Raw genomic sequence first — 23,095 nt, 5'->3', positions numbered from 1 at the left:
GGGATGATGGAAGGGAGGGCAGTGGGAGGAGGGAGCAATTTGAAGTCAACATTCTTGGCGAAGGACGGGATCAAAAAAGAGAATAGAAGAAATGGGGGGCAAGGTAGGATGGAGGGAAATATAGTTAGTCTTACACAGCACAACTATTATGGAAGTCATTTGCAAAACTACACAGATATGGCCTATATTGAATTGCTTACCTTCACAAAAGGAATGGGTGGGGAGGGAGGGATGAAAAGAAGTTGGAACTCAAAGTTTTAGGAGCAACTGTTGAGTATTGTTCTTGCAACTAGGAAATAAGAAATACAGGTAATGGAGTATAGAAAGTTTTCTTGCCTTACAGGACAAAAGAGAAGATGGGGATAAGGGAAGGGAGGGATGTTAGAAGGGAGGGCAGATTGGTGATAGGGGCAATTAGAATTCTAGGCGTTTTGGGGTAAGGGGAAGGAAATGGGGAGAAAATTTGGAAACCAAAATTTTGTGGAAATGAATGTTGAAAACTTAAATAAATAAATTTAAGTAAAAAAAAAAGATGTTATTTTCTTCAGCATTGTTTGGGTCTCCTTTATCAAGTTATTAACTCACTTTTCTTGATTTTCTTGCATCTCTCTCATTTCTCTTCCCAATATTTCTTCCACCTCTCTTACTTGATTTTCAAAATCCTTTATGAGCTCTTACATGACATGAGCCCATGGCACACTTATTTTGCGTGTTTGGGAAGCAAAAGCCTTGACTTTTATGTTTTCCCCTGATGGTAAACATTGTTCTTCCTCATGCAAAATAATTGGAGACAATACCTGTTCACCAATAAATTAACCTTCTATAATCTTATCCTTTTTTCGGGCTTTTTCCCAACCAGTTACTTGACTTTTCTGTCCTTTGTTAAGAGTACAGTGTATTCTGGGGACCTGTGAGTTCTTAGTCCCTGCAAGGTGGCACAATCAAGAAAGAGGAGTTTACTCTCTGGCCAGGCTCCTGTGTGAGGTTCGGATCAGCTGCTCCATTTCCCCATGGGCTTATGGTGAGGTTCCAACAATGGAAGCTGGCTGCTGCCTGCCCCAGCCACCTTAGCTATAGCCCACTGCTGCTGCTGCCTCCACTGTCTGAGGTTGGGGCTAGGAGACGACCTTGATCCCTTGTTGCCAAGGGAAAAGCCTTCTCACTCACTTTGAAGCTGCCTTTGGCATCTGTGATTTGAGTGATCTCTGAGCCTCCACTGCTGTTGATGGGGATTCCCCCCCCAGTCCTGCTCCTCCTGGCACCACATGGACCAGGCTGGGCTGTGCTCCACTTCTGATGCGACAGTCTTTGCATCCTGTCTGCCTTCCAGATCACCCTGGGCTGGGAATCTCCTCCACTCTGCCGGTCTGTGGCTTCTGCTGCTCTAGAATTTGTTGAGACATTCTTTACAGGTATTTTGTGGGCTGTGGGGGAAGAGCTAGAGTTTGTGTGTCTTTCTCTTCTGCCATCTTGGTTTTGCCCCTCCCCATATTTTCTTGAATTTAATCTGTTTACATTTTACTTTTACATAGTTGTTTCCATATTGTTTCCTCCATCAGACTGTGAACTTCTAAGGAGCAGGAACTTATATTTTCCTTTGATATTCCCAGTGCTTAGCACAATGCCTGATACATATCAGGTATTTGTTGACTTGACTTGAAATAACCTCCTGTGATGTGTGGAGATATGTTTCCCATTATGTGACTTTATTCACCCATTTCTCAGTTAAGAAACATTTGTTGATCACCTCCTATCACTGGGATAAGTGCTGAACATGGAAATAAAGGTAAAAGATAGTTTTTGTCCTTAAAGTGCTCATAATTCAATGGGAGAGAAATATGCAAATAACTATGTACAAAGAAACAATCTAAAAGATAAATTGGAAATAATCAACAGAGAAAAGGCAGTAGAATTAAGAAATATGTAGAAATCCTTCCTCTAGAGCACGAAATTTTAGTCGGGAATTGAAGGAAGCTAGAGAAGGCAGGAGACAGAGAGGACCAGGGAGCACATTCTATGAACTCCAGATAACCAGTGAAAATGCCTGGAGATGGCAGATGGCATGTCATGTTCAAGTAACAGCTAGCTGGCCAGACATGCTAGATCATGAATTACATGGAGAGGTATAAGGTTTAAATAGACTGGAAAATTAGAGGCCAGTCTATTCTAGATTTGAAATCTAAACAGAACGTTTTATATTTTATCTTGTAGGTATCAGAGAATTGCTAGTTTGACTGTGTGTGTGTGTGTGTGTGTGTGTGTGTGTGTGTGTGTGTGATATGGTCAAATTTGAATTTTAGGAAGATATATTTAGTAGCTGAGAGAAGAATGGCCTGTACTAGGAAGACTTATCACAGGGAGATCAACTAGTCTATTGCAATCATCTAAGTGTGAGGTAATGAGGGTGTGTACTAAGGCAATGGTAGTACCAGAGGACTGAAAGAAATATATTTGAATGATTCCATAGAGGTAATATTGACAGGTTTTGGCAATAATTTGGGCATGGAGGAAGTAGGAAGGATTATAGTGTAGAGGATGACTCTTAAGTTTTGAGTTTGAGGGACTTGGAGAATTATGCTGCCCTCTACAGTAGTAGGAAGGTAGGAGTGAAGGAAGGTTTAGGGGAAAAGATAATGAGTTCTATTTTGGATATGTTGAGCTTAAGAAATCTCTAGGGCAACCCATTCAAAATATATAATAAGCATTTGGAAATGGGAGACTATAGTCAGTAGAGGGGTTACAGATGGATACATAGATTTGAGAATCATAGGCATAAAGATGATAATAATGATAATTATATCCATGGTATCTGATGAGATCATGAAGTGAAATATTATAGGAGAAAAAAGAGGACACATGACAGAGGTCTGAGGGACATTCATATTTAACAGAGAGGACATGCAGGAAGACTCAAAAAAAGAAACTGAAAACGAGTGGCCAGATAAAAAAGACAAAAACCAGGAGAAAATAGTGTCCCAAAATCTTAGAAGAAAGTAGCAAGAAGAGGAGAGGGGTCAACTGTGTCAAAGGCTTCTGAGAGGTCAAGAAATAGTGATTGGATTTGGCAATGAAGAGAATATTAGTAAATTTAGAGATCAGTTTTACCTGAATTGTGCAGTAGGAAGGTAGTTCATACATAGTAAACAAAAGAATGACAAGAATGAAGTAGAAACATTTAATGTAGATGACCTTCTCAAGAAGGTTAGTCACAAAAGGTAGGAGAAAGATGGGATGTTAGTGGGGGAAAATGGATCAAGTGTGGGGGCTTTGAGGATTAAGGAAAGATGGGCACATTTGTAGTTAATAAAGAAGCAGACAGTGAGACTGAATGTAAGTGAGACAATCAACATAGCAGAGGGGGCAATATATTACAGATGAGATGGAATGGGATCACTTGTACATGTGGAAGAGTTAGCCTTGGCAAGGAAGAGGGTCACCTCTTCATGTGAGATAAGGATGAAGAAAGAGATAGTAGCAGAAGATATCAAGGTAGTATGATAATAAGAAGGGAGAAGAAGACGGATCTCTAAGAGAACGGCCTAAATTTTTTCAGTAAAATATATGGGAATATTGTCAGCTGAGAGGATGAGGGGAAGAACAGCCATGAGAGATTTAAAGAAGGATAAAAAGTTTAAAAGAACTACTGTGATGAGTGAGATAAGTGAGTTTGTTGTTGTTGTTGCTGTTCAGTAATTTAGTTGTGTTTACCACTCTGTGATCCCATTTGGGGTTTTCTTGACAAAGATACTAGAGTGGTTTGCCCTTTCATTCTCCAGAGCTAATTACAGATGAGGAAACTGAGGCAAAGAGGCTTTAAGTGACTTGCCCAGGATCACAGCTACTAAGTGTCTGAGGCTATATTTGAGTTTGGGAATAGGAGTTTTCCTGGTTCTCAGCCCAGAGCTCTATCTACTTTGCCAGCAAGCTGCCTCAGTAATGTAAGTAGAGAGGTCTAAAAAGATTACCTTAAAACTGTGAGGGCCTAGTTGAAGTTATAAAACATAAATTTGTAGTGTCCTCAGTTCAGTTTCATGATTTTCTCAAGCTACATTCAGCAGCACATGTGTAGGAATGAAGGCAGACAATGCTGGAAGTCATCCAAAGCTGAAGCTTGCCAGGGCAAGATCGATAACATCATAAAGGGGCAAAGGTCTAAAGAGAAAGTGGTGGTGGACAGCAGAAGTAGATCACCCAGGGAGAAAATAGTGTTGCTAGTGTAGTAATCATAACCTGGAAGAGAACTAAGTAGTTGAAGAATTAGAGGTCATGACATGGAAAAAGAATGGGGTTTCTGGTTGCAAAGTACAGGGAAAGGTGAAATGGGAATAGATTGTGATCAAATATGGGAGTTTTAGGATTCATGAACCTGGAATTGGTACACTTATGGGTGATGGCAAGATCAAAGATATGATAATTTTTGTGTGTGACTGAAGTAAGGTAGAGGAAGAGGCCATGTGAAATGGGGAAGTTGAGGATCTGTAAGATTAGAGTGTTGGATAGAATGTCAGCATGAATGTCTAAGTACTGTGCTATGAGTTGGGGAAGAGAGAAAGATTGAAAGACAGGCACTGAATTTATTGGGAGTGGAAAAGAAGGAAGGAAGGAAATAATCATTTATTTAATATCTACTATGCTATATTTTATAAATATGATCTCATTTGGTGATCATAAAATCCCTGAAATGTAAGTGGTATTGTTATCCTTCTTTTATAGTTGAAGAAATTGAAGCACCCAGAGATTAAGTGACTGCTTTAGGGTTACACAATTAGGAATTGTCTGAGTTTGCATTTGAATTCTTGTCTTCTTGACTTCAGGTCCAGTGCTCTATCCACCATGCCACCTAACTGACTCTAGCATGCCCTGGAACTCAGCAAAAAATAAAAATGAAAAAAAGGATAGAGAATATTCTGGATGTTGAAAGGCAATAGCAATGACAATTTTAATTAGGTAGTGGATGTAGATTGAGTGAACCTCAAAGGTATTTGAGTAATGGTAGTTGACAAAAAATCTGTAGAGGCAGTGGATAGTAAGGAGCATTTCAACTCTGCCACTTCAAGGGGAAATGAGTGAAAGTTCAGCCAGTGCTGGAGAAGGCAGCCAGGGAAGGAAGGAGGCAGTTTTCACAAAGCAAAACAAAACAAAACAAAGAAAACAAAGCAAACAAACAAAAAAAGCAGAAGTAGAAAAGAAATAGATTAGATGAATGCAAGTTTGTTGACTATGGAACACCCATGATTTGCAAAATAAACATTATACATTAAAAAAAGTTATACTATCCTCTTTATTTGGATACACATAGTCTCATTTTGAATCCTGAATTGTTCCAATCTTCATGAATCTAAACTACGGATGGGAGATAAAAGAAAAAGTAAATGTCTTAGCTGTCAGAGGGTTAGAAGTATAAATTGGCCTCCTATTTAATAGCTACCTGAATAACAATTGAATAGAATAGTGAGTTGACTCCTCCCTGCCACCCCATTTCTCTTCTTGCAGAAAGGTAATTAGAATTGCTTTAACCTGATCTTAGACCCATGCTGGGACATGTGTAGAGATTTTAGCAGGTTCTTCTGTTCTCACTCATGGTCTGCATGCTGTTGATGGAATAAATCCTGGGGTCTCTAGATGAGCAACCGTCACCGTATGTTCTTGTTGTCCTTCCCCCTCCTAAAATTATTCTTTTCTATTTACTATAATTTTTGTGTCCAGTCTTAGTTGAAATCCATCTCTCTGCCTGCTAATACTGCCAGCATGAAGCTCATTATCTATTTTTACCAAGTGTGACACTCATTAGCAAAATTAACTGATCTGTATTGACTTGATACTGTTTTGTTAATCATGTGGCTTGAGTTTTGTGTTCTTTGATTGCACCATGTGTTTGTTCTTATGTCTCTGCTATTTTTATTCATGAATATCACAAAAATGATTATTTAAACTACTAACTATTTTATCAGAGATGCATAGAATATAAATGTCATTATTAGAGTTTCCAGGTATAATCCATGCTACATTCAGGCAAAGCAGAATATTTTACCAGATATCTTTTAAAGTATTTTTTTCCCTTGTTTTTGAAATATTTAAAAGATGAAAACCTAGCTCTCAAACTAAATGAAAGAATAAAGTTTTAATAGCACCATTGGAAGTTGTGACTCCATGGACCTATGAAATGTGTTTCTAAGATCAATTATCTAATAAATGTATTAAATATATAGTATGGGCAAGGCACTAAGTTAGGCTATGAAGATACAAATATAAAACAGTAAACAATCTCCACATTCTATATGGGGAGACAACACGTACATATATAAATACATGAAGACTGAATCTTAAAAACATTAAGTAATTAAGTACAAAAAATTGGAAAGGGAGCAGTAGCTGTTCTAGGGGTATCAGGAAAGGCTTCTTGCTTCAGTTAGTCTTTGAGCTCATCCTAAAACTACAAAGAATTATGATAGCTGGGTTTTTACTGACAGCAATTCAACTTCAAAAAATATCAGTGGACTATAAAGTTCTGTCTTAGTCAATAGCTAAGAAGTTAATTTTGTCTTGGGCCCCATAATGATGTTCAGAACTAGGAAGATGACAGTTACACTATAGTAATCAAATCCCATCTAGAGTAAGACGTCTAGTTCTGAAATCACGTTGACTAGATCCAAGACAATTTGTTTCTCTAATCTTAAGTGGTCCCTCATAACAATATTAATTTATTTGGTCCCATGAATTATTGGTCCCATCAATAATATTTATTAATTATTTGACCTATTTTTGATTGAATTTCTGCTCACTTTATATAGTATCTCTTCAAAATATTTTCCTTCCCGTTTAACCCTTCTCCACAAAGGAACTACCTTAACCAAGAAAATAGAGGCTTTTTGTTCTTAGCTTTTTTTGCCAATACGACTTTAATTTCTCTCAGCATTAATACCCATTCTTTCCTCCTTTTCTTCAATATTAGAAAAAGGAATGGACATATTATCTACTATCTTTTGTACTTGTATTATTGGTTTCACCCTTTCCTTATTTCTCAGGAATTTACTCTTTCAATCATTCCCTCTCTCTAATCTCCAGTTTCACTTTATTCTATATGTCTTCTTCTGCTGTCCAGATTATCATCATCCTTTAAAATGAAAAACAAAGAAATGTATTCTAATAATTATAATATTCAAAATGTACTTATTAGTCTCAAGAGACTATTTCCTCTAATTGGATGTCTTCAAATGATGGATAGATGACCATTTATTGAGAATTTTATAGAAGAGATTTTTGGATGGGAGAAGATGGCCCCTGAGATTCCTAGCAACTTTGAGACTCTGTTTCTGTGATTTACATCTGAATTTGCAGATGCTATACCATTTCAGAAGAGTCAGCTTAGTTTAATAAATTTCTAGACAGAAAACCTAAATAAGCTGCTACCTTACCACAATCAAAAAAAAAAATACATCAGGCTAAAATTATCAGATTGCAAAGATGTACAGAAGTTTGGTTGGCTGGAAATTATCAAGACATTCTAATCAGGTGATGCTATCAAAACTGAGAAAAAGCACTTCTTTTTAGGCATTCATGTCTTTTTTTAATAATCAGTTTCTTTTATAAACCTATGTATTTTATTTTACATATTTTATTTATTTATTTTTTAGTTTTAAACATTCCTTTCCACACAATTTTGAGTTTCAATTTTTTTCCCAATCTCTCCCTTTCCCCAACCCCAAAATGCCATGCATTTTGATTACCCCTTCCCCCAGTCTGCCCTCCCTTCTATCACACCCCTCGCTTCTCTTATCTCCATCTTGTCTCTTATAGGGCAAGATAGATTTCTAAACCCCATTACTTGTATTTCTTATTTCCCAGTTACATGCTGAAGCAATTCTCAGTATTCTTTCCTAAAACTTTCAGCTCCAACTTCTCTCCCTTTCTCTCTCCTCACCCATCTCCACTGAGAAAGCAAGCAATTAAATATAGGCTATACATGTGTAGTTTTGCAAAAGACTTCCATAATACTCATGTTGTGTAAGACTAACTATATTTCCCTCCATCGAATCCTGCCCCCCATTTATTCTATTCTCCCTTTTGACCTTGTTCATTTCCAAAAGTGTTTGCTTCTAATTAGTCCCTCATCCCATTTATCCTACCTTCTATCATTCCCCCCACACCCCACTTATCCCTTTCTCCCCTACTTTCCTCTAGTGTAAGATAGATTTTCATATCAAATTGAATGTTCATGTTACTCTCTCCTTAAACCAAATGTGATGAGAATAAGCATCACTTTATCCCACTCACCTCCCCCCTTTTGATGTCCATTGAAAATTTTTTCTTACCTCTTTTTTGAGAGATAATTTGTCCCATTCCATTTCTTCCTTTGTCCTCTCAACGTATTCCTCTCTCACCCCTTAATTTTGTTTTTTCAGATAACATCCATTCCTATTCAGCTCACCTTGTGCTCTCTGTCTATATATATATATATATATATATATATATATATATATATATATATATATATATATATGTATATATACATATATATATACATATATATATATATACATATATATGTGTGTGTGTGTGTGTGTGTGTGTGTGTGTGTGTGTGTGTGTGTGTGTGTATTATCCCTTCAACTTCCCAAATACTGAGAAAAGTTTCAGGAGTTACAAGCATTATCTTTCCACGTAGGAATGTAAGCAGTTCAACTTTAGTAACTCCCTTAGGATTTCTCTTTCCTGTTTACTTTTTCATGATTCTCTTGATTCTTGTGTTTGAAAGTCAAATTTTCTATTCAGCTCTGGTCTTTTAATCAAGAATGCTTGAAAGTCCTCTATTTCATTGAATGACCATTTTTTCCCCTGAAGTATTATATTCAGTTTTACTGGGTAGGTGATTCTTGATTTTAATCCTAGTTCCTTTGACTTCTGGAATACCTTATTCCATGCCCTTTGATCCCTTAATGTAGAAGCTGTTAGGTCGTTTGTCATCCTGATTGTATTTCCTAAATACTAGAATTGTTTCTTTGTAACTGCAATATTTTCTCCTTGACCTGGAAACTCTGAAACTTGGCTACAAGATTCCTAGGAGTTTTTATTTTGGATCTCTTTCATAAGGTGATCAGTGGATTCTTTCAATATTTATTTTACTCTCGGGTTCTAGAATATCAGGGCAGTTTTCCTTGATAATTTCATGAAAGATGACATCTAGGCTCTTTTTTTGATCATGGCTTTTAAGTAGCCTCATAATTTTTAAATTGTCTCTCCTGGATCTATTTTCTAGGTCAGTTGTTTTTCCAATGATATGTTTCACATTGTCTTCTTTTTTTCATCCTTTTTTTTTTGTTGTGTAATTTCTTGGTTTCTCATAGAGTCATTAGCTTCCACCTGCTCCATTCTAATTTTTAAAGAACTATTTTCTGTAGTGAGATTTTGAACCTCCTTTTCCATTTGGTTAATTCTGCTTTTTAAAGCATTCTTCTCCTCATTAGCTTTTTCGATCTCTTTTGCCAATTGAGTTAACCTATTTTTAAAGGTATTGTTTTCTTCAGCATTTTTTGAATCTCCTTTAACAAGCTGTTGACTCACTTTTCATGATTTTCTTTCATTACTCTCATTTCTCTTTCTAATTTTTCCTCCACCTTTCTTATTTGAGTTGCAAAATCCTTTTTGATCTCTTCCATGACCTGAGATCATTGCATATTTTTTGGAGGTTTTGGATGCCAAAGCCTTGACTTTTATATCTTCCTCTGATGATATGCATTGTTCTTCTTCATCTGAAAGGATGGAACAAGATAACTATTCACCAAAAAATAGCCTTATTTTCCCCCCTTTTCTGGGCATTTTCCCAGTCATTTACTTGACTTTTGTGCCCTTTTTGAAAGGAGGGTATACTCTGGTAACCTGTAAGTTCTCAATTCCTCCAAGGTGGCACAATCAAACAAAAGGACTTAACTCCTCTCCTGATCTGCAGTCTTGTCTGGGAACAACCACAAGCACTCTTTTCTGCCCAGGATTTGTGAGTAGAATTCTCTCTCCAGAACCTCCACCAGCTCCACCAAACCAGCCAGCGCTCCTCCTCACCCCAGGGCCACCACTCAGAGCTGAGAATCAGATCAGCCTCACAATTATCCCAGGGGCTTTAGGCTGAGGGCTCCTATACTGTGCCACAGCAACTGCTGATGCTGTGGGGCTACTGGGGCCAGACCACATTCCCTTCTCACACACAGGAAAGTGCTTTCTCATTGACCGTTGTAACTGCCTTTGGTGTTTGTAGGTTGAGGGCTCTGGGAATTGCAGCTGCTGCCAGGGATTCAATGTACCCTGAAACCTGTTTCAGTCTTGTCCCTGACACACAGCCAAGGTTATGTGGGCACTCTGTTCTATGCCCAGTGTTACAGACATTTCCTGGCGGCTTTCAAGGCTGCCTTGGACTGAAAATCTCTTTCACTCTGTCGTTTTGTGGCTTCTGCTGCTTTAAAATTTCTTTAGAGCCATTTTATACAGGTATTTTAAGGGCTATGGTGGGGAACTTCTACAGGTCCATCCTTCTATTCCACCATCTTGGCTCTACTCCTGCATTTTATACATCTAGGCATTCATTTCTTAGGGAAGTGATAAGAATTGTACCACCCCTTACATCTTCCCAATGAAACTGTTAAAGCAACTTTTTGTCTTTAGGGAGTAATTTAATTCAATTTAGATGTCATTATTACAACATCAAAAAGCAATAGTTTATGCAATATAAATATATAGCTAATAGGGTGTTTTTTCAAAAGAATTGTATGATACAAATAACACAAATATCTATTATATACGGAAAAATTGATTCCAAGAGATATTAAATTATGTGCCAAAAAGAACACCTTGTAATTGTCAGATCTGGAACTCTGCTATTTCCCAGCTTTATCTTGCTATTTGTTGACAGTTTCATATCTAATAGAAAATATATTTAGATTTAACAATAATTCTTATTTTTAATTAAACCAAAAGGCTATAAAACTGTGTACAACCCTTTGATCCAGTAATAACACTAATAGGTCTGTACCCCAAAGAAATCATCAACAAAGGTCAAAGTACTCACATGTACAAAAAATATTTATAACAACTCTTTATGTGTTGGTAACTAATTGGATTTAAGGGAATATCCAACAATTGAGAAATGGCTGAATAAGTTGTAGCATATGAATGTTATGGAATACTATTGTTCTACATGAAATAAGGAGCAGGTGAATTTCAGAAAAACCTGGTAAATCTTACATGAACAGACACTGAGTAAATTGAGCAGAAGCAGGAGAACACTGTACATAGTAATAGCAACATTGTTCAATAACCAACTTTGATAGATTTAGTTCTTCTCAGGATTATAGTGATGCAACAGAATTCCAAAAAGACTCATGAGGGAAAATACTATCCATGTCCAGAGAAAAAACTATTGACTCTGACTGTAGATTCAATCACATCATTTCCTTTTTATTTTGTTTTATTCTTTCTTGTATTTATACCTGTTTTTTTTCTGATTCTTCTTTCACAGCATGACTAACGTGGAAATATGTTTAATATGATTATGCATGTATAGTTTATATCAGATTGCTTGATGTCTTAGAAAGGGGAAATGAGAGGGGGAAGGAGAAAAAATTTAGGACTCAAAATTTTACAAAAATGAATGTTGACACTATCTTTACATGTAATTGTAAAAACAATAAGGTGCTATGAAGTGGAAAAAATGCCAAGGTTGGGTGATTTCAGAAAAAAAAAAAAACATGGCAAGTCATATATGAACAGATACAAAATGAAGTGAGAATACTGGGGACAGCACTATGCACAGTCACAGCAATGTTGTGATGATCATTAATTCTGAACGACTTGGATACTCTGATCAATACAATGATCCAAGAAAATTTCAGAGGACTCATGGTGAAAAAAATGCTACCTGCTTCCAAAATGAGAACTGATGAACTCTGAGTGCATATTGAAGTATAATTTTCTTGACTCATTGTTTTGATTTGTTTTGCAATTGACTAATATGGAAATATGTTTTGCATGATTGTAGCACCAATGTGATATTCACAATGCCTATGGTGGCCATGAATATCCCAGCACAATTCTGAATTGTGAAATGCAGCAGACTCTCCATCTGAAAGACAGAACCACAACATTTATTTAGACAATGGAAAGCCAAATCCCAACACCAGAAAGCAAATTCATCATAATATATACAGAATAACAATATAGAGAACAACACCATTCCCAAGACTTCCCCCTGCTAGACTTCCCACAAACCAATTCCATTGAACAAATCACAAGCAGACCTCATTAAACAAAATCACAATAAAAGGTGCCTTCACTAACTCTTGCCAGTTGCCTGTTTGCCTGCATTCTTCCTAGCTCTGACTGCTTTCATGACTAGCTTCCTCTCAGCTCTGCTCTAGCTCCTCCTGTTCCTGTTCTACCTTTCTTTTTCTACACATTTTTCAAGGTCCTCCCCCCAGAGGCTCCATGTGATTCAGAGTTCCATGTGACCCAGACAGATCACATGAGCCTCTTAATGAATGAGTAGCCCCAAGATTGTTTTTTATTCATTACATAGGTCAGGTTGGTGGGGCAACTGACATCAAGAGAACTTTAACAGGGATAACAAAAAATAAACATATTAAACAATGTTTTGGGCAACTGTTGTTAACAGAACTTTGCAACAATATCAGGGATCATGCAAAATAAACACTTAAAACACTATCTTAGGGTGGGACTTGAGTGTAAGAATCCCATCATTCCTCCCTTGAACAAATGGGGCCTAAAATCTTGGGGTAGGGGGTGAAAATGTCTTCCTCTTGCTGAAATTGGACACAGAGCTGTCCCTGCCCCAAGAGATCCCAATTGAGGGGTTAGTTCCTCAGCTGGCATCAGGGCTTGATCCACACCAGGTCCAGGGGTGACACAGAACATTGGACAGGGGGTGACATCTGGTTTAAGCCATCAGGCATTTACAGGTGGAGGGTATTAAGCCTGCAGAAAACAAATCTGACAAAGTGAACCAACAAAAAGTCACAAAGAGACAAGGAGACAATAACCAGAAGCAGGGTAGATATAGAGTCAGCCATGCTTTTGGAGTTCATGAGCCCACTATTACAGCCTCATTCACTGTTGTTTACTGTTTCCTAATTTGAAGTTTTGGGGTCTTCATTCTGACCGAAGCATACTTTCTTTAATCTGATCTGAGGTCTGGTCAATTTCCCATTCTCCCTACAAGTGTGAAGAAATTGGATACAATGTTTCAGAAGGCTCTGCAGGGACAGTTCCCACTTCCCTACTCAGTCTAATATCAAGTCACTTTCCTTGATACAATTTATGTAGATCATTAGTTGGAATGCCATTTGTACTTCAAAAATCTTCCCCTGCTCTCAGCAGAGCAGTAAACAGTTTTTTTCTTGTCAGTCTATTCTGACACTGAAGCTTCTGGCTTCTTACTCTTTTCTCTCAAGGAAATTTATCTGTTTCACTGATTCCTAACAAAAGCTGTGTGGGTTCTCTGATTCTTCTGCTTCCTTTGTAGCGTTTCATTCTCCTCCCATACATCCTACTGGCCTGTGTTTGGGTACCAATGGAGCCCAGTCTGTGCAAGGGCTGCATTCACTTTTTTTTTTCTTTTTGTGAGCTAAACTAACAACAGCTTTTTCTTCTACCACCTGAGACTTTCTATCTTGCTCTTCTAAAGGAAAATTTGAAGGCTGAAGCATAAAAAGCTTCTCATGCAAACCAGCCAACTCCCTTTCCATCTCAGCTTTCTCTTCCAGTATCTTGTCTCTGTTTTTATACATAAGACAATAACTTGTTAACAAGGCCCAGTTTCTACACACTCCTCCACTTCTTTCCCTGATTCTGTTGGTATTCTCTCCAAAATCTTTCTAAGTCTCCAGCCTCTCCCTTCTGTAGCCTTGGTTCCCAGTTTTCACAGAACCTTATGCCTTGAGCCCATTCTTTACTAGGGAGAAATAAGGCAAATCTTCCCACCCTGAGACATCCATTCCTTTCTCTAAAACCTCCCTGCCTCCAAATAGAGGTCTGATATTTTGCAATCCCATCCCCTTCTCCATTTGTAGCACCAATGTGATACTCACGATGACTATAATGGCCATGAATGTCCCAGCACAATTCTGAATCACGAAATACAACAAACTCTTCATATGAAAGACAGAACCACAACATTTATTTAGACACCAGAAAGCTTTCCCCCTGCTAGGTTTCCCACAAACTAGCTCCCTTAAACAAGTCACAAGCAGGCTCCCTTAAACAATCACAAACAAATGCTTTCACTCACTCTAGCCAGCTACCTGCTTGTCTGCATCCTTCCTAGTTCTGACTGCTCTCATAACTAACGTCCTCTCAACTCTGCTCTAGCTCCTCCTCTTCCTGTTCCACTTTTCCTGTTCCACTCATTCAGCAAGCTCCTCCCACCACAGTCTTCATGTAACTCAGACTTCCACATGACCCAGTCAAATCAGGTAGGCCTCTTAATGAATGGGAAAGGTCTTACTATTTAAATTACCATTACAATAATTTAACGTGAATAATTATTATTATATTCTTTACCTTGTCAGTACATGGAGGTGGGGTAGGAGGTGGTGAATTTGGAACTGAAAATTTAATAAGAAAATAATGTTAAAAATAAATTATAAATTAAAATGTTAAAAAAAAGAGAGAGAAAGGATCCTTATGGACTTGAAAATGGAATTAACAAAAGAGACATTCTACAGGAATTCTCAGAGCTTTAAAACTGTATAGACACCTGAGCAATTGAAATATGTGGTTGCTCCTTATCTGCTTTATCCACACAACAAGTTTGAGTTTCATAAGAAGCAAGTCACTGTGTGCTCTTGAACTGACAATATGCTACATGGCCATGCACAATGTGGGGAAGGTAAAATATCATTATTGTGATGCCAGTGGGTGTAAGTCAGGAAAGAAAGAGAAAGTTAGAAGAGGAAGAAAGTACTTATATCAAAGACACTCATTTAAATGGATTTCACTGGACTTAAAACATTCTTATGAGATAAAGCAGATGAGGAAATGCAGTAGCAAATGTTTTTCTTCATGCCACTTTTTGATCTCACAATATTAGTTGCATGGATTCATATGACTATGAAAAGAAGTCGATAAACCACTTAGAGAATATTTGCTGCTTCTTTCAACTCTATGCAAAATTAAAAGTGTCAAAAACTGAAAATATAATATGACACAAGGAGGTATTTTAGAAGTCAAGGTTATTATCCACTTTTACATAAATATAATTTAATGAGACATTGAAAAATAATCAATGTGAAAATAGGATCAAGAGAACCAATGCACTGGGAAGTTTGTTACAATTGATTGTCTATGTTTATTTAAAATTTTTTTTAGCAGGATGCAGTTTATGGAGCTAAAGGAAAAGGTTTAAAGTTGAAGTGTGGCAGCCCTATGACAATCAGAAAAGCATGAAATCCTTTTATTTGTAACGTATGGTTAAGTCTACACTTTAGGATTCAGACATTCCCAAGACAAAACAGAATGAACAGTGTTAAAGATTAGACTTGCAAATTTTGAAGTACATGGTGTCAATCTAGTGATGTTAAAACATCCATTTGAAATAACTCACACAGTATAACTGTAGTATAGTATGGGGTAGCATCATGAATATGCAATCAGCAAACAGTTCTGGAGCCTGATCACCATCCCTCTCAATTACAATAGCCACTTTCTGTGATGTTTCCTTGGCATTTTGACAGTGATTACAACTTTACAAGATGTATTGCAGATATTACACTTCAGTTGTTTACAAATAGACCCATATCTTACACTTTCACTAGAAGAATATGATGTTTTAAGTAAGGAAAACATTCTTTATAATAATTCTTCCACTTACGTCAGTCATGCATAAGTGTAAGAGTTGCAACTGAGAAAATCACCTTTTACCACTATTATGTGACAAGAGCAAGTTGAACAATACCCCTTTTCTACTCTGAAAACTAAGAAAAATGGAGCTTTCCATGAGGAAAGATACTAGGTGGAGCATTCATCCAGAATACAGTACCACATTTTTGCTGAAGAGGAAAGGAAAAGAAATGAGTCAACTTAAGGAATTCATTTGATTTATGAAAGAAAGTGCAAGGTAGGAGGGACAGGTTTAAAATAAGGTACAAGTTATCAGGGTCAAAGGGTGGCTTTTGTTTTTCTGGTCTCTTTTCTATATACACACGCCCTCTAACTCTATCAGCTCATTGCAAAATCATATGAATTTCTGAAGCAATTAACTTACCCAAACTACATTTTCCTGAATTTTATTTCATCTTAAATTGTCTGGGACCTGAATTATCCAGATACTTGGCCCTGTTCTCCATTTTACTTCATCCATCTCTCCATCTGGACAAAAAAAAAAAATCAGATAATTCTCCCAGATATTTCTAAATACCATTTGGTCATGCAGACAAAACACTTTCATCGATATTCTAGGGTTTTATATAGATGTTTGCACAATTGGTTTTTTTTTTTTAATGTTTAGACAAGTTCCAAATGATAAATTCAGGGGACTAGAGGATTAGAATTCTTAACAAACTTGGTAGTACATTAAAATAAATATATTTTAAGGTACTATCAATTTTGTTTTGTATATATTAGAGCCGTATATATATATATATATATATATATATATATATATATATATATATATATATATACACACATCATCTTATCAATATATCATTAAAATGCAATGTAGGACACTCTTTCCCATGTTAATAACAACATTAATATTTGTGACATTTGGTTAGTTGCAGTTAAATTATATTTCTGGATATTTGAAATTGAATGTAGAAATTGCACTTTCTTTTCTATTTTTCCATTAACATTCCTTTGAATGAATTAATTGACAGGTACTTTTTATATTAGTGCATGAGAATTCATAAACAAAGAATTTATAATATATTTTAGTTATAATTTGTTTGAAATAATATCTTTTTCATTGTGAAAGTAAATGATTTTTCTATGTTTCTTGAAAACTATATTCTTTGTTCCATGAATACTTTACTAACAAATTGTCATCCATGTTTGTAAAAAAGTTAGTTAAAAAAAAAGTCTTATTTCTTTGACATTCAGTTTTGTACTCAGAAGCACATGGTGTAAATTTTAAATGGGAGAGATATAAGTAAAGTTAAAGGATATATGTAATTAAACATTCGGTTCAAAAATTACTTTCCAAGTATCTATGAAGTGCTAAGTATTGAGGGTGATGTAACCAAAAATAAGACACAGTTGCTGCCCTCTAATGAGCTTACAGGCATAGAGGGGATAACCTAAGTAAACTCTTCCACCATATTTCTGGTATTTACAGCTAGGAAAGTTTTGATGTGTACAAGATCTACCCACATTATGAGAGATGCCATGCCCAGATTATGGGAAGGTTTTGAAATTCTTTAATAGCAAGCATGTATCTTCATTCCCCCCCAAAAGGAACCCATAACACATCAATCAGACTGCTTCTCTTGCTGATAGAATGGGCAAGATAAACCAGAGAAATAATGTCAACAAACCATCATGACTGGGAAGGAAATTAAAGAGGCTAAAGAATAGACCAAATATATAGCTGGATATATTGTTAATTCTTCTAAAAAGTCAATATCTAAACACTTGATTGGGAAAGTTTCTCCAGTACAAGTTGATGGAATCTAATAAGTTCTCTACTACTCGATGGTAAGTCAAATTTAAAGAATTGTACAAGTAGTAAACTGTTCATACTAATAAATATAATATATACATATATGATAAAATAGAGTGCAAAAATATGTACAGTGTACAAAATTCTAAGAATTTGCATCAATCAATATATATTAAGTGCCTACTTTGTACCAGATACTGTGCTAAGCAATGGGGAATACAAAAAGAGAAAAATGACATTCTATGCTTTTAAGAAGCTTACAGTCCAATGGGGATGATAAGATGGAAATATCTATATACTAAGCAAGCTATATACAAGATGAAAAGAAAATAATTAAAAAGGGAAGGCACTAAATTAAGAGAGATTAAGGGAAGTTCCTGTAGAAGATGAAGATTTAGTTGTGACTTAAGCCAAGAGTTTTAGTAGTTGGAGTAGAGCAAAGAGAGTATTATACGTAAAGAACAGCCAGAGACAATGCCTGCAGCTGAGAGATGGAATGTCTTGTTTATCAAACAACCAAGAGGCCAGTGTAACTGTATTGAAAAATATTTACTGAGGAGTAAGGTATGAGAAGACTAGAAAGGAATGAGGGGGCTAGGTAATGAAGGATTTTGAATGCCAAACAGAACATTTTATATTTGTTTCTGGTAACAATTTGAATAGAGAGGTAACATGAACAGACCTTTGTTTTAGTTAAAATCATGTTAGTGACAAAATGGAGAATGCTTTCGAGTGGGGAGAGACTTGAGTCATATGGAACCACCAACAAACTCTTGCAATAATCTAGGTGTAATGTGATGAGGGGATTCACTAGAGTTGTAGCAGTGTCAGAGGAGAGAAGGGGGACATATTCAAGAGACATTGCAAAGGTCTTGGCGACAATTTGGAAATGGGAGGTAAGAGATAGTGAGGAATTCAAGATCATTCCTAGATTGTGAGGGAGGAGAGGATAGTGTTGCCTTCTACAATAATATGGAAAGTAGGAGAAGGGAAGGATTAAGGGAGAAAGACACAGTTTGAACACTTTGTGCTTAAACTGTCTACTGGGCATCCAGTTGGAGATGTCTGACAGGATTTTGGAGATTTGAGATTAGGGGAAGGAAATAGAGATTGGGGCACGAAAGATAAATTTGAGAATCATCAGCATAGAAATAATAATTAAATGCATGACAGTTGATGTGATCATTAAAAATATATGATGGGAGAAGAGATCCAAGTACAGAACTCCGAGGGACATCTATGGTTAGATAGCATGATCTGGATGAGAATCCAGCAAAGGAGACAGAGAAGGAACAGTCAGGTAAGGAGAAAATCAGGACAGAATGTTGTCTCAATAATCTAGAGAAAAAAAAGATTATCAAGGAGGACAGAATAAGCAACAGTGTCAGTGGACTGATAGGAGTGGAAGCCAGAAAATAAAAGACTAAGAGGAGAGTCAGAGTAGAGTAAGTGGAGGCATCTACTATAAGTAGTTTTTTATTTGTTTGTTTTTAGAAATTAAACTACAAAGGACAGCAGAGATACAGGATGATAGTAGTAAGTAGTAAGGATTAAAGGAGGGGGTTTTCCAGGGGAAAAAAGTGACATACATGTGGACAGTAGGAAGTGATCAAGGAGGAGAATGAGAGAGAGAGAGAGAGAGAGAGAGAGGGACAGAGAGAAAAAGACAGATAAATAGAGACAGAAAACAAACAAAAGTAAGAATGAGAGATGGGGCAATCTTTTTGAGGTGATGAAATGAAATGGGATTACTTCAACAAGTAGAGGGATTGCCCTTGATAAGGAGTAAAGCCATTTCATTATATGAGACAGAGGTGAATGAGGAGATAGCAGTAAAAGGCATCTGAGCGACAGATCTGAGGAAGAGGAGAGAAGTTGAGAAAATTGGCCTCATTTTTACCTGTGCATTATGAGTCAAAATTCTCATATGAGAGAGTGGGGGCAGGAAAGTCACAGGAGGTTTGGATAGGATCAAAGTTTGTGGAGAAAGTTAGAGTTGATAGAAGAGGTACTACCTAGTAGCACTGTGTACTCAGTTGAGATTATTTAAATTGTAATGGACCCAGTCAGAAAGGTCGGATTATTTTCTCCACATTTCTTCAGCAGTATTTACTTATAAGTGAAGTCAGTGAAGTATGGGAATTATCCGACCAAGGCACGGGCTTAGGTGGGTGTAAAAGACAATATGATAAGGTGGCTTGGGGTTCCAGAGAACAACATAGTCAAAATAGTTCATCAAGATGGGAAGAAGAGTGCCAAGCGCAGTGAAGTTGGCCTGGGAGAGACTTAAGGGTTCAAGGGATTAGAGATTACTCTGTGAATTAAGAGTGGAGTTATGTAAAAGAAAACAAAAAGCAGTGGTGAAAACCTACTGCCTTGTGAAGCTGGGCATAGACCCACACCTTACACCGTATACCAAAATAAAGTCAAAACAGGTGGACAATTTAGTTATAAAGACTCATACAATAAGCAAACTAGAACAGCAAGGAATAATCTACTTGTCAAACTTATGTAGAATGGAAGAATTTATAACCAAACAAGAGATACGGAAGATTTTGAAATGCAAAATGGATAATTTTCTTAAAGAGAAATCAGTTGTCATAAGAGTACCAATACATTTCAACTGCATTTTATTTTTCTATTTTTTTTATAGGGGGAAGGCAAGGCAAATGGGATTAAGTAACTTGCCCAATGTCACACAGGTAGTAGGTGACAAGTGTCTGAAGACAGATTTGAACTCAGGTCTTCCTGACTCCAGAAGTGGTGCTCAATTCACTCAGCAACCTACCCCCCTCCCCACCATACTTTTGATTACATTAAATTGAAAAGTTTTTGCACAAAGTCCATTCAATTAAGATAAGGAGGGAAGCAGAAAACTGGGAATTTTTGCAACCAGTGTCTGATAAAGGCCTCATTTCTAAAATGTATAGAGAACTGAGTTAAATTTATAAGAATACAAGTCATTACCCAATTGACAAATGGTCAAAGGATATGAACAGGCAGTTTCAGAGGAAGACATGGAAGGTATGTATATTCATATAAAAAAAGCTACAAATCACTATTGATTAGAAAAATGCAAATCAAAACAACTCTGAGCTACCACATCACACCTATCAGACTGGTGAACATGACAAAACATGAAAATGATAAATTCTGGAGAAGATGTGGAAAAATTGGAACATATGCATTGTAGGTGGAACTCTGAATTGATCCAACCATTCTGGAGAGCAGTTTGGAATTATGCTCAAAGTGCTATAAAAATGTGCATGCTCCTTGACCCAGCAATACCACTTCTAGGGCTGTACCCCAAAAAGGTCAGAAAAATAGCAAGAAGACCCACGTGTACAAAAAAAAATATTTATGGCACCTCTTTTTTGTAGTGGTCAAGAACTGGAAATTGATGGTATTGCCATCAATTGTAGAATGCCTGAACAAGTTGTGGCATATGAATGCAATTGAATGCTATTGTGTTATAAGAAATGATGAGCAGGTGGACTTCAGAAAAACCTGGAAAGACTTATTTGAACTGAGGCTGAGTGAAGTGAGTAGAACCAGGAGAACATTGTCCAAAGTAACAGCCACATTGTGTGATGACTACCTTTGATAAATTTAGTTCTTCTCAGCAATGCAAGTACCTAAGACAATTCCAAAAGACTCATGATGGAAAATGCCATCCACATCCAAAGAAACAACTATAGAGTCTGAATGCAGATGGAAGTGTAGTATTTGCACTTTCGTTTTTTTCTTTTTTGTGGTTACTCCAATTCATTCTAATTCTTTTATATAACATGAGTAATGTGAACATATGTTTAATAAGAATGTATATGTAGAGCCTATATCAGATTTCATGCCATCTTGGGGGGGGGAAGGAGGGAGACTGAGAAAATTGAAAATTTATGAAAGTAAATGTTGAAAACTAAAAATGAGTAAATTAATTAAAAAAACTACTGCCCATGCCAAGAAATATTAAACCACTTGACAATGCCAAGGATGTTTTTTAACAAGAGTTTTCTTTTCTTGACCTCCAATAGATATGACTGTTGCACCTGCAGGAGCAGTTTTCAAGCTGCATCTTCAAAGGTTATGCTTCCCAGGACGATGGCTGCAGGCGTTGGTTTGGAAGTATGGCTATTTCCAAGGGTCTTGAGCTGTTTCATCATACTGGACTGTTTACAGTAAAGTCTGAGGGGAGATGTGATCAAGGTGGAGGTAGAATACACTGGTTTTATTTTGTTATTGTTGTTGTTTCTCCTTCCAAGTGCCTTGCTCCACAAGCTTACCTTGTTTGCTTGCCCTATGTGTGACAGTTGGTATGTGATAGAGATTGCTTTGATATGATAGTAAAGTGAATACTATACAGAATATGTGACATTTGAACTGGAAATTGAAAACTGAGCTTTGTTTGAACTCTCAAGGATATATAAGAATGTGTTCCAGTCACAGGGCCCTCCTAAGTGAGGAATAGAGACAGGAAAGCACAGTGAAAATAAAACTGTAGCATAGGTTATTCTTTCATACTCCAATGGGACAATGAAACCTTCAATGTGGACATGCCCTCCATAAATGTGGATTGTGGTTTATCTTTTCCTCCTCTTCTTCTATAATTCCATTCACATCCTCCCATCAGTTTATCAAAAACTTCCCCACAAGGTGCTGTGATCTCACTTGTGTTCTTTGATTTCATAATACCAGTAGAGTAAGCGGCTTATCTGTTCATTGCTCCTTGAGTATTCCTCAATTTTATTTCTTCAATGATTGTAGTGTTCTTTGATTCATACCTGTATTTCACTTCCAAATTTGGAATTTTGTTTACATAATGGGAGATAAAGCTGGGGAGGAATTATCATCATTATGTCTCCTTTGCAGTCAACTCAAGCCAATAAACATTTTTAAGCACCTACTATATTAGTCACTATGCTAAGTGCTGGAGTTACAACAATAAAAAAGTAATTCCTGCTCTCAAGGAGCTAACAGTGTAATGGAGAAAACAACAAGCACACAATTGAGTATGAATAATTTATATTCAGAAAGAAAGTTAAATCATCTGGGGGAGAGGGAACTAGAACTAAGGAGGACTGGGGAAGAGGCTTCTTGCAGAAGGTGGGACTTGAATCAACTTACTTTAAAGTATCTAATTGGTCTGTCTGATATTCTATCTTCAATCAACCTTTTAAAATATCACCATAATAATCTTCAGACAGCATAATTTTGACCACTTCACTTCCCTTCTTAAGATCCTTCAGCTGTGCTTCTTATCAGTGGGCTAAACCCCACAGCTCACCATTTAAAGTCCCATAAAGTCTGCATGTAGCTTATATTTCCAGATTTCCGTAATATTACACCCATTCATACACTCTATGTTCAAACAAACAACATACTGGTATACTTGATATTCTCTGAATTTGGCATACTATTTGCACTTTCATGCCTTTGCACA

The 23,095-nt window shown here is 36.7% G+C and overlaps 1 long non-coding RNA gene across 1 annotated transcript in view; it reads left to right on the top strand.

The window, feature by feature from the left end:
* The window catches only part of LOC140505801 (uncharacterized), a 102,762-nt gene that overhangs the window by 18,104 nt on the left and 61,563 nt on the right, over window positions 1-23,095 (top strand). Inside the window, exon 2 of the long non-coding RNA XR_011967670.1 lies at window positions 21,690-21,867. This is a non-coding gene — a long non-coding RNA (uncharacterized lncRNA). The remainder of the gene's footprint in view (window positions 1-21,689; window positions 21,868-23,095) is intronic.

The sequence above is a fragment of the Notamacropus eugenii genome, chromosome 1, assembly GCF_028372415.1.
Source record: "Notamacropus eugenii isolate mMacEug1 chromosome 1, mMacEug1.pri_v2, whole genome shotgun sequence".
NCBI lineage: Eukaryota > Metazoa > Chordata > Mammalia > Diprotodontia > Macropodidae > Notamacropus > Notamacropus eugenii.
Note: the sequence above shows the minus strand (reverse complement) of the source record. Positions and strands in the feature narration are given on the sequence as shown.